Source organism: Cavia porcellus, unplaced genomic scaffold (genome assembly GCF_034190915.1).
Source record: "Cavia porcellus strain 051 isolate PalLab524CR breed Dunkin Hartley unplaced genomic scaffold, mCavPor4.1 scaffold_18, whole genome shotgun sequence".
Lineage (NCBI taxonomy): Eukaryota > Metazoa > Chordata > Mammalia > Rodentia > Caviidae > Cavia > Cavia porcellus.
Window position 1 is genome coordinate 17,378,605 of NW_026947501.1, and position 13,052 is coordinate 17,391,656.

Sequence of the window (13,052 nt, forward strand, 5' to 3'; positions counted from 1 at the left end):
ATGTATATAAGCAATCAAAACACTGCAACACGTTACTGTTCTATATAGTTAATGTCAATTTAATTTACACAGGTTATTACTCTTTCTACTTCTTCCTTCATTTCTGTGTTTCTCCTTGGGATTACACTCCTGTTAGTTTCAGGTTTTTTTGGAGAGGGCTCTGGAATGACTTTATGTGCTTTAATTTTTGTGTCTGTTTCATTGGTGATAAAATTATAGTTTGGCGGTTCATGTATTAAAGAAGAAACCCCATTACCTTTGCTTCTACTATTCCTGATGAAAAGTCAGCTGTCAATCTTATCGCTTCTTTGAAAGTAATGGGTCTTTTTCTGAGAACTTTAAAGGTTTTATTTTATATTTTGTCATCAGTATTTGACTATGTTTAGATGGGGGTTTTAAATTTTTCTCATGCAAGTCTCTTGAGGTGCATAGCACTTCAGTTTTTATATATTTTGAATTTTTTTGAAAAATCTTGGCCAGTATCTATTTATATATTGCTTCTATTTCTTTTATTTTTTGGTTGCTTTCTGAAACTTCAGTTATATCTAACTAAAAAGTAAACTTTTTACTTTGTTATAGACATCTCTTAAGATTTTTTTTTTAAATTTTTTTTTCTTTTTCTTTTTTATCGGTACCAGGGATCGAACTCATGACCGCCTGCTTACAAGGCAGGTGCTTATGCCACTGAGCTAAATCCCCAGCCCCTTATAGACATCTCTTAAGATTTAAAAAATATATTTTCTTTCTTCATCCCCATGCTTGGTTCTGAGTATATTTAGAAATATAACTAGTACTAATTAGGGAGAGTATGTTTACTGTAAACAAACCATGTCACTCTAACCTCACTTTCTACTTTGTCAGGATTTGCAACTTGGTAATTCTGATGACATCAGTACCAGGGCTTCTCATACCATGTTTCTTTCTAGATGAAAATGCCACTTGCAGCCCTCCCCTCAGGGAATCAGAGTTAGGCTCTTCTTTGCATGGCAGTGATCAATCAGATTAATGCTCTTTGTGAACTGGAACAGAACTATGTATGAGGGACCGATTGGCCAGTAACAAAAAAGAAGACAAAGGAAATCCTGAAGCAGAAAATACCATGTAAGCAATGACAGTGAGAGGGGCAGGGAGAGACTGCTTTCGGTTCCTGTCAGCTATTTACTTCTCAGTGTAGGATATACAACTTAGTGACTATCTGAAAATATAAAAGACTGGAAGAGTGAGGAGGTAGCTCAGTGGGAAAGCCCCGAGTTCAGTCCTTAGGTTATGAGACTGTACGGATCTGCCAAAATGAAACCCACTGATCTCTGTAATTGATAATAAATCAATAAAATTGCAAAAGGGGCTAATCCACCAGGAAATCTGTATCTGAGTTCCAGCAACTGCTTCATTAAGACATATAATGCCATGCAAATGTAACTGAGACATTTTCTGTCAATGTAAGTATAAATCAGTGAAATGACTTATTGAGTCAGAATTTTGCTATATAATTCAGGCTGGCTTTGAACTCATCAGGTAGCCTGGGCTGGCCTCACAGTGTGCTGTCTGCCTCAGTCTCCCAAGTGGTGAGATCACAGATGCGTGTCACCACATGTGGGACTGTAGAAATTATTAAATAAAAGTGTGCAAAGGTTATTACTATGGCCAGAAGGAAAAAGTTTTTTGTTGATTTTTTAAAATTAAAGTTTCTTCCCTTAATCCTGTTCTGTTCAACACTTTTATCATCACTTTTGTTGAAGGTACGCTTATCAAGTTCACTGAGGAAAAGCTTTTTTGAATAGGATACTACAAACTGGAACAGTGGATAAGATCAGCAAGATAATGTTTAAACAACAATTTTAGAATACAAAAATAACATATTGCTATGGTAAAATGTTTAGGAAATTACTGAGAAAATTTCTTTAGTAATCTTTTTTTCTGAAAATATAATTATGACCATTACAATATTTTCTAAATCATTAAACATTGTTTTATAAAATTGTTTTAATATATCAATTTATTTGATCAGTTTTCTGTTGAGATCATACTGTAATACTATTTTTAAAATTTCTTTTTCTTAAAAATCACACATTTTTCCAAATTATTAAGTATTCTCTGAATTGTATGATTGTACAACATGATTTCATATTATCTGTGAAACAGTATGCTATACATACATAATTAGAATGCTCCCCTCTCCTCTCTTTCTCTGCCTTTAAGATTACCAGAAACATGGAATCTTTAAGATTACTCATGGAAAATTTTATAATTTTTTTATGATAAACTCTTAGTACTGAATAAAATCTTGGCCCATTTCTCCATGACTTTCCCTTGCTTTATCTTGCTTTCTTTTAAATAGTAGTGAAGCTGAACATTTTTTTTTTCATACGTGTAGTGACCAAATATAGATTTTTTTTTTTGTACCAAAGATCAAAATTTCGACCTCACACTTGCCAGGCAGGCGCTTATGCCGCCGAGGTAAATCCCTGGCTTTAGATTGCTTGTTCTGGGGACTCTGTGTTCATGCCTTTGGTTCGTTTTTCAACTAGAGTGTGTATCTTAACATTTCTTAAGAGCTTTTATGTACGTTAAGCACCTTAACCATTTTCTATAACACCATTTTGCAAATATTTCTTCTAAGCACTTCGTCATTTTAATGTTAGGTTATGGACTTTTTTTGATAAGTAGAAGTTTTTGGGTTTTTTTTTGAAAGTTTTCATTTTTAAGAAGTTAAATCCAATAATCACTGTTTTTGCCTTTGATGTCATAGTCAAAAATATATATCACTTATATAACCATTTACTTATGTCATGTTATATTTAATACTAGTTAATAAGAACAGAGTAAAGAGCAGCTTATCTCAGAATACCAATTAGGTTACCTCTGAATGGAGGAGTTTTGATGTTCCCAGCATCAGTGCTTTGGCTAAATGATTGTTGGGATTTGGGCTTCACTAGTAAAGGCTGGGATCTAGAACCAGGGAAGCCACCATCCTACACTAATGTCAGAGGGATCAAGCAGCACAGTAAGTTTGAGTTAGATATGCTTGAGATTGTTTATTTTATTGGCTAATATTAGGACAATGATTGGAGAGAGGGCCCATGTAGTTAAAATACTTCTTCATTCTCAAGATAAGGCAAACACGTTTTCATAATGAGATGAGGTACATGGAATACACAGCTTCAGCAGCTTGCTTTTATTTGGGCTTCTAAGGTAGCTTGAGTTTTCCTGATACAAATTGTAGGAGGAATCACAGTTAGATGCTTCTCTGGGCTTCATCTTTCCCCACCAGTGTTCCAATAGTAACAGGGTAAGTTCAGCTGAAATTTACTTAACATGAAGTAGCATTTTTTGACTCAACATTTAGCACTGGAAGCATTCCTTTTAAAAGTGAAGACAGGGATTTCTGCTACCGTGCCTCCCTTTTACTCACCACTGAACCAGAAATAAAAGATATGATTATTGGAAATGACAAAGTAAGCCTGTTATAATTCAGGAACATAATTTAACACACTCTTAACTTCCTAGTCTTTACTTGTGTGAGTAATGAAATCAATTAATGAAGTGATTAATCAAATACACACAGTAATGAAGCTGTGTGTATCATATTTTAAGAGTGTTGTGTGGACATAAATTCACAGAGTTTTGCAGAAAAATGATTATGGGGTTAATAAGGGAACTTTGGAAACATGACATATGAGGAAAAAATTTACAAATATTTGAGGATATTTCACCCAGGGAAAAGAAGACTGACAGAAAGAGAAAAAAAAGAGCCAATTAATTTCTCTGAAATGATTTAATGAAAGAACTATTAAGTACAACTGGAATTGTCTCCATCCACCTCATTCCCAAGTCCAAGAAATAATCAGGGTTGATAGACGATGGTAAAAGAAAAGTGGCCAAACTTTTAAGAACCCAAATGATTCGCAGAGATGCCTTGAGAGTTCAAAAATTTATTGTCACTGGGAATTTTCAGTCAAAGATTGAAGGACCCTGCGGAGGGAACACTGCTGGATTCTCTAAGACTGTGGGAACTAAAAAGCTTATACTTCTTGAATACCCACTGTGCACAGGGACTGTGCTATTTCATTTAATCCTGATAATCCAGTGGGGGACATTCTATTTCATCCCTATCTAGTAAATCAAACAGAAGGTTATAGAGACTAAACAACTTGCCCATTATCAAATAGATGGCAAGTATGAAAATCAGAGTTCAGGTTCATACAATCTATTTCCTGAATTCTGACTCTAAATTGTCTGAAAAGAATGTCTTGCTCCATTAAACTTCACGATTTCTTCAAGGCTTGAGTGAGTATAATTCTATGGGAGAAAAGTCATGCTGAAAGGGGATTATATATTAAAGATGAATTTTGTTGATGATGGTAGGTGGCTTTTACTTCAGTATTTAGTTTTGAAGTTATGAATAAATGTTATTGAAAAATCTATCCATCATTTATACATTAGAAAACTGTTGAATATTCACACACTTACCAAGATACAAATAAATTGGTAGACAATGGCTGAGATCCCAGACAGATGCTTTTGGGGCAGGCTCTGGCAATAAGATTAAGCCTATAAATATCAAATGTAATGTGTCTGACAAAAACAAACATTAGTTTTGAAGCATCATGGTTTTGGGTTTTTTTTTCCTAGAAAAAACCAATAGTTATCTTGGACTACTTTTATGTCATCTCTTAATGAAATTGTTTTATTAAACATTTTAAATGTTGATTCTATCAGAATTATAAATTATTTCCCAGTAGTTACAGAACGTGTTTAAAATGTGCACCTAGGTATGTGTATTTTCCTCAAACATAAAAACTAGATTAAATATAATAAAAGTAATGTGTGTGCAAGAGATAAATACAGAGATTGGCCATATGCCATTGTTATTAGGAAGAACGGCATGCACACTGAGTATTTTTACAATCTACAAATGCCAAGAAGAAAATAATATGGCTGTGTTTGAAAGGATCATGCTATTTACTTGACTGGCTCTGCCAGGGCAAAGCTACAGCTGTGGCCCTTCTTTGTAGATCATTTAAACAGGGTTTTTTAAATGTCGCTGGCACTTTGGTCACATCCACAGAGCCTTGACATCAGTAAATAATAATTATTATGTGTGAGAAGTTACCCTTCAAGCAGTCCCAGTGCCAATGCCACCACAAATGAATCAATGAGGGCACACATTAGTTAGGTGTTTCTTGTTTAGGGTTTTTTTTTTAGTCTTTCAACACCATCAAACTGGTTAGAAATAAAAGAGAAGGAAAAAAACTATACATTATACTTAAAAAAATTATGAATAATGCTACATATATTTGCATATATATGTTTTTTAAAAGCAGCATTGATTTTTAAATGAATTTTTCTGATCTTTTTACTTTTTAGTCTTTCTGTTCTTTGTATTTGAAAATTTCTTGTATTATCATTCTTAGCTTATTGTCTTTGTATTCATCTACCTCGGGAAACATGGGATGGCCAAACCAGATTCTGGTTTTAAGCATCATTGCTTTCTACCCGTGTCTCTAAATTCTCTGAGACTCAATCTCTTCATCTGTAATAGTAACTAATTAATAGCTGCTATTGTGCAGGTTGAAAAGAGTCATGAACACAAAGATATCCTGTAAACTATGGAGTATGCCATCAAAGTCAGATCCCTAGATCTGTTTCTTCTAATTTAGTTTTTGATGGAAACTTGGATGATCTATGAACTATCTTTTTATTGTGTGAGCGCTCATATCCATGGATTCTATATCCATGGAGTCAACTAGCTGTGCATTTAAAACATTTAGGAAAAATTTCATGTATGAACATATACAGACTTTTTATTGGCATTGTTCCCTAAATGATGCAGTATAACAACTATTTATATAGAATTTATATTGTATTAGATGTTGTAAGTAACTTAGAGATCATTTAAAGTATACAGGAGGATATGTGTATGTTATAAGCAATACTAGGTCATTTTATGTCAGACTTGAGCATTGCTGGATTTGGTATCTATGGGAAGGAGAGGTGTCCTGGAACCCAATCCCCTGTGGATACCAAGGTATGATTGTAGCTAACAATGGAAATAAGCATGGAAAGAAAATCTACACTTAGAATTGCATGGGAGGGCTTGGGGAAAACATTATACTTAACTCTCCCATCTTTCCTTATTTTAGCTTTCATGGTAACTTATGAAGGCTGTTAATCTTGTTTATGTTAGTAAAACTCACTGTGGTTGTTACTGAGTTCTTGTTCTGGGTGTATAAGAAACACTAGAAGCAAATCGTGGGCAAGGTAGGGACGCAAAGGGGAGACGGCCACTTTTTTGCCCCATCATGGTTAACATTTCTGTAACAAAAGGCAAGTTAGCAAGAGGAAGTATAACAGATTTATTTGATCATAGTTTTATGTAACAAGGAATATTCAGACTTAAAATCCAAAGACATAGAGAAATCTCCCTTTTTTTACGCTTGGACTCCGTGATACGTGGGTAACCGTGTAGAAACCGTGCACAAACCCGTACGACAGGCTAGCAGACCAGTGCAGCCATCCAGGAAAAGAAAACCTGTCAGGATACTTCTTGGTCTCTGTGTGCAACATTTGTTTCTCCTCAGTGTGGAACAGGACTGTTAAATGAGGGGTTTAGGATCTACTCTGAGATAAGGCAGGTCAAATAATTTTTTTTATGGCTAGCTCCAAGACAGAAAAGGGAATTTTAGAATAATATTTTTAGGCTTTATGGCTTGTTTTGGGGAAAAGAAGCTCTAGTTTAGGTACCTGTCTTAAGGAACAGATTCTAGTTTCTATGTTTGGCCTAGGAAAAAAGGGGAGCAGGAGACGCGAGAATAGGAGAAGACAAATGAAAGAAAATGTGGTATTTATATACAATGGAGTACTACTTTGCCATAAAAAGGATACGCTTGAGACATTTGTGGGAAAATGGATGCGCCTGGAGACTATAATCTTAAGTGAAATAAACTGGACACGTGGGTTGGATATATTTTTTCTCTTGTGTGGGAAACTTAAAGAGTAAACAAGGAGCATAATGGAGGGCAGATGCTGAGAAGTAGGAAGAGCATGTTCAAATGGGGAAGGGAACAAGGGAGGGGACGGGAATGGAAAGAAGGGGAAAGAAATAAAAGAGAATAGAAATAAAGGTGGAAACAAAGCCTTGTAAATGGGGATTGAGAGGAAAGTTGAGGAGAAGGGAGAGGGATGGAAAAAAAGACGAATCAAGACATATCAAGTATAGCTACAAATTCCCTAGGAAGAATGTGATCAGGATGTATGAAAAATACATACTAATAAAAAATATAAAGTTAAAAAAACAAACAAAATATTTAATTAAACATTAATTAACATATTTATATGTATCCTGTATCTCATTTTGTGTAAATCTTTGAAAATTTTAGGGATTGATAAATGGCCTGGCAGTTATTTTGCAACTTTGTGTCTCCAATTTTAATTGGCCCTTTGACCTTACTGGAGCGGGCAGGACAGCAACCCATAGACTGAATTTGTTTTTTTTTTTGTCTTTTGAGTTAGGGTCTCGCTATGCGGTTCAGGTTGGCCTTGGGCTCACTTTGTAGCCCAGGCTTGTTTACAGATTTGCAATGATCCTCCTGCTTCAACCTCCCAAGTTCTGGGATTGCAGGAGTGCACCACCACACCTGGATAACAGACTGAATTTCTGAAGCATGTTACCAACTTGAACTCATACAAGCCCTGCGGTGGAGTGTAGAGGTTCACACACACAAAAATGATCTCTTGATTTTTTTTAGGATATGACTAGAATTTCTAATTGATTTCTTTATAACAAGTTAGTTGGTTTCCCTTTCTTTTGTTGCTTACATTAAAGGAACTCTGATCTTTTAAAAGCTTTTGGAGGGGACAGATTTTTTTTAGTCAACAATCTGTCACTGGGATGGAAGACTGGTTCAGATTTGAATGGTACGATGCTGTTTTTGTGTTTCATGGGTGTTCGTCAGAGCTTTTCAAGCCTGAAAACTCCAAGGGGAGAGATGTCATTCCCCAGTGGCAGACCGTGGTGCCTGCAGGAAGCCAGGGAGGTGGGCGAGTGCAGTGCATCAAGGGTGGAGGGGCCCAAGGAGGAGGCTGGGGAAGAAGGGCTGCCCTCTAGTCATGGGCTGGACCAGTCACTGTCTTCTCTGATGACCTAAATGCTTCTTAACTCCGCAAGAAAACTGTGATATTTAGGGAAAAGAAATGCTTCAGATTTTAACTACATTCACCTGCATGAGCAAAGCATTGATGCTGTTTGGTTTCTATATCTTTGTATAAATTTTACAGGTTTGGATTACAATAATTCCTCTCATCTGTAAAAGGTTTTGCCATTTTAAAAGCACCTTATGTTCTTAATCCTCACAACAAACACTATCAGGAGGGTGTGGACGGCTGGCTCCTCACTCACAGAGACTTCACTACAGACTCTTGCTTTGATGACCTTTACGATTCTAATATAACCCTCCCAGAACTGACCAAATCTCACTCTGGTGACTGCCCATGACTTTGATCATATGTGACAGGAAAAATGGATCTGCTTTTATGTCAGTGCTATGAATAAAGTGGGAAATTTGATTTTATGGATCAGGGTATCGACAAAGTAAATCCACAGTGCACTTAACAAAGTAACACTGCAAAGGTACTGTCCATCCTCTGTGAAGACCTCCTCTTAGTCATCAAAGGAAGAAGTTTATATTGTGAGCAAACGCTGGCTTGATCGCTTTTGGGTGATACTTTAGCTGTTCAGGGAAGAGGCCACAGGAACCAAGAATAGCATCAAATAACTTGCTCTCGAAGTTTGCTGAAGATGAGGCCTACTGTGTGCTATGGGCATTTAATGACAATAATGATTTATTGATTTTTAATAATAAAACCAGGAACTTAGCTGGGAAGAGAATGACGATGAGTCTGAGAAGGAGAAAAGGAGAGAAACTGAAACATGGAAAACTTTAAATGCTTAAAGAAGTTTCTACAATCTGCAGTGGTAGTTTTTAGACAGATGGCCCTAATTTTGATCACAATTTGAAAGTCGTTAGAGCGCTGAAGCATTTACTTACTCCAAAGAGATTTAACAGAAAAATAAAATGTCTTGAATTAGAACTTCCCTGGACTGGTATTTTTTAGTGCCTCAGCCATTTGATAAAAGAGAATTCGCCAAAAGAATCATTTACAACATTGACTTTTTCCTTATAAACTAAAAAACTATTATAAAGCCATGCATTTTTTTCTTTTGTCTTTTTGAGACAGAGTCTCATTATGTGGTTCAGGCTAGCCTTGCGCTCACTTTGTAGCTCAGGCTGGTCTTGAAGTAGAAATGAACCTCCTGCCTCTGCCTCTGGAGTGCTGGGATTACTGGCATGCACCACCATGCCCAGGTCCCATGAATGATATTTAGTACCATTCAGTGAGTCTCCGTGAATGTTATCTTCATTTACTGATAATAAAGACTTAGACATTTAACTGCTGACCAATATCCAGAGATGTTAGACCCTAAATACCTATCATATCAGTCCCATTTTGCAACTAGAGAACAGATCTCAAGCAGTAAAATGACTTGGTGCTATTCCTTAAAAAGTCAGAGAAGGTCTCACAATGGCAGACAACGACTTAAATCTAATGATGTTTCCTTTCTTTCTTTTTTTATTTTTCCCAGACCATCAAATAAATACTTAAGTTAACAACCGAAGGGCTGCTAATATCATGATAGTATCAGGAACATTAACTGGTGGACATATTATATTTGTTACCAAGTTTTATCAATATCTAAATATAATTAAAATCTACAAAACAGTTTAATAAAAAAGAAGTGTGCAGTTAAGGTTCAGAGTTATCCATCTAAAATCATCTTTGAAAATAAGGCATGTTATTCTGGGCTGCTTGATATGGAAATATTTGAAGCTGTAGTATATGAAGTTATATTCAAGTTATATTCAAATATTTCAAGGAAAAAGACAGACACTATGGTAACTACTATTAAGTCGGGTTATTTGGTGGTGAAGCACTAGGTTGCTGAAACAGTCATGCTTTGACCTGTATTGTTATGTTGTTATATCCTCTTTTATCTCAATCTTTCCCTTATTCATTAAAAAAATTTAGTTTTTTAATGATTTTTTAATTAAGGGGAAAAATTAAAAAAATTAGGAGTATATATTATGGTAACTTTTTTGATTTCCTATTAACTTGACTTGAAGTCCTGTAATATATCTTGTTTTGACTGATTAGACTCTGTAGGGTATAGGCAACTACTTAGAAGGCAATAAGATTCACTAAGATGCCCATTCTGATTTGACTATTATCTCCTTTGGAAATCCTGTAATGTTTACAATGTTTAGGTTTTATTGGTCTTATTCTCTACTGTTTAGTTCAACTTTATAATACCTAATGAGATAGACAATTCTTTTTAAGGAAGCAAGAGGCATTATGGTAACCATTGTTGATAACCTTGTACTCTGTTCTACATCATGTGCTATGTCTATCCTTGGTTTTGACTGACAGCTTTGTTTTGCCATATTTGACTTTATTCTCTTCCAAAAAAAAAGTAATAAGAACTAAGGAGTAATAAAACCCAAAATGTGTAAATTTTGTTGTAAAAAAGAGAGGGGAAAAAAGTGCTGTAAAGGATACAACTGCAAGTGTGTTAAGGGGTGTTAAATAGATGACCATCTTAATGTTTTTGGTTGGATCATTGAACACAACTGTTTGCAGTCTCACTGTTTGAATGTCCACTTTGTATGCTTTGATACTGTGACTTGAGCAACTATCTCTAAGATGATAATGTGTAATCTATTAACTGGTGATTTCTTACTTTTTTTTTTTTTTTTTTTTGTAGTTCTGTATTACTTGTACCCTTACACATTTTGTTTTGTCTTGTTTTTTTCTCTTTTTCCTTTTAAATGAAATTTAAAAAAAAAGAAAAGGCATGTAAGCCAGGTGTGGTGGTGCACACCTGTAATCCCAGCACTCGGGAGGCTGAGGCAGGAAGATCACTGCAAGTTCGAGACTAGCCTAGGCTACAAAGCGAGCTCAGGGGCAGCTGAACTGCATAGTGAGGTCCTGTCTCAAAAAGAAAAAAAGAAAGAAAAAGAAAGCACATAACTATTTTATTGTTTCAATGAAAGAGAACTCACGGGGCTGGGGATTTAGCTCAACGGCGTAAGCACCTGCCTTGCGAGCAGGCGGTCCTGAGTTCAATCCCTGGTACCGATAAAAATGAAAAAGACAAAAAAAAAAAAAAAAAAAAAAAGAAAGAGAACTCACAGCTTCGGACCCTCTCATCTACCTACCTGGAATCCAACCTTCTCTGCTTTCTTTGGGAACTCAGTATTTTCATTATTGCACACTCTTTCTTGCTTTCAACCTCCTTCTCTGTGTGGTTGCTGATCACAGTCTCTCTCTCTCTCTCTCTCTCTCTCTGAAAAAACAAGTTCTTTCCTTTGAAAAAAATCTAGACAGAGATATTCGCAGGAAATGCTGTAAAGGCCCAACAATACTGAAGTCGTTTTGTTTCCTGCACAAAGGAAACACTGGTCATCTTTGGGTATCTCTCCAGAACTTTTCCTGTGGAAGTCACTCAGCCCCATCTGAGTTCCTTCGTCTTCCAACAAATTTCCTGTCAAAGTAGTTACCACTCCCAGAGCTCTTCCTTGATACCAAGAAAACGACATGGGTCATCAGATTTCAGGGAAAGCTTGCACTCAGTGCTGATGAGAAAGAATGCATTGTCATTAACTTTTAAATCCATTTTTGAAAACACCTGTGAAATTGATAATTTCTGGCTTGACTGAGACTGAGGGCCGTATGTGACACTGGAAGAAGTCATTAGAACTTTGAAAGAGAAAGCTAGATTCTGTGATGCACACGGTAATCTCAGCACTCAGGAGACTGAGGTAGGAGGCCATAAATTCAAGGTCATCCTGCAATACATAATGAGACTCTGTCTCAAGAAAATAAAGTCAAGAGGGGATTAAAGGCTTGAGGCAGCGACCTGGGAGGAAGGGGAGGCCACTGACAGCAAAGATAGTTTTTTTGGTGTGGTTCTGAGTTTTTATTGGGAATTTCCACATAGCATGGATTATCGAAGGAGGACAGAATAAATAAGTAGAATAGCACATAACCATTCTCAACAGGAATATTTGCCATTTATGATTTTCAAACAAGCAAATCTGAAAAAGTTGCTTTGTATTCGAATAGGCTTGTCTTGATTAAATAGTTAATGCTAGGTTAAATTGGTTAAGACTCAGCTCAAATCTGGAAATTCAATATTCCATAATTAGACTTGAAATACGTTTAGAATAAAATAATTTGGTATGATATACAATAAGCATTAAGATAATATGACAATTTGACATTATAAAACTTTGGCTTTTGGGTTTATAAGATAGGGTTCTTTGGTAGACTAATCATCTGTTATTTTCTCTTTCAGCTTTTGGACTTTTTTGGACATTTGAGAACTTTCAGACAGGTTGTACATATATTTTTTACGTGACTAGTAAGTGTTTTTTTAATCAATTGAATAAAAACACTTTTTACTTTTCTGTATAGTAAAACTTTTTAGCTTAGCAGTTTTAGAAATATGGGTTCCATGAGGTGACCTTTTTCTTGTGAGATTATCTTCTAGTACTTTGACCCTTGTGGCTATAATGATTTAGGAATTTTAGTTGATCTTTTTTTTTTTGGTATTTTTCTTTTTATTGGTACTGGGGATCGAACTCACGACTGTTTGCTTGCAAGGCAGGCCCTTATGCCGCTGAGCTAAATCCCCAGCCCCAGTTGATCAGTTTTTTAAACTGCACATTAGAGCTACCCACCAATTACTACATGTTTTATATATTAGAATGTGTCTATCATTTCAAATCATTTAAATTTTAAAAGACTTCTTATAAGCACCTTATTTGCTCATGAGCTTTTATTCCTTTCTTTTTTAATCCACAAATGGTAGTTTATGTATTTTCTTGTCTTTTTCAGTTTTTTATTGGTACCAGGGATTGAACTCATGACTGCCTGCTTGCAAGGCAGGCGCTTATGCTGCTGAGCTAAATCCCCAGCCCTAGTTAATGTATTTT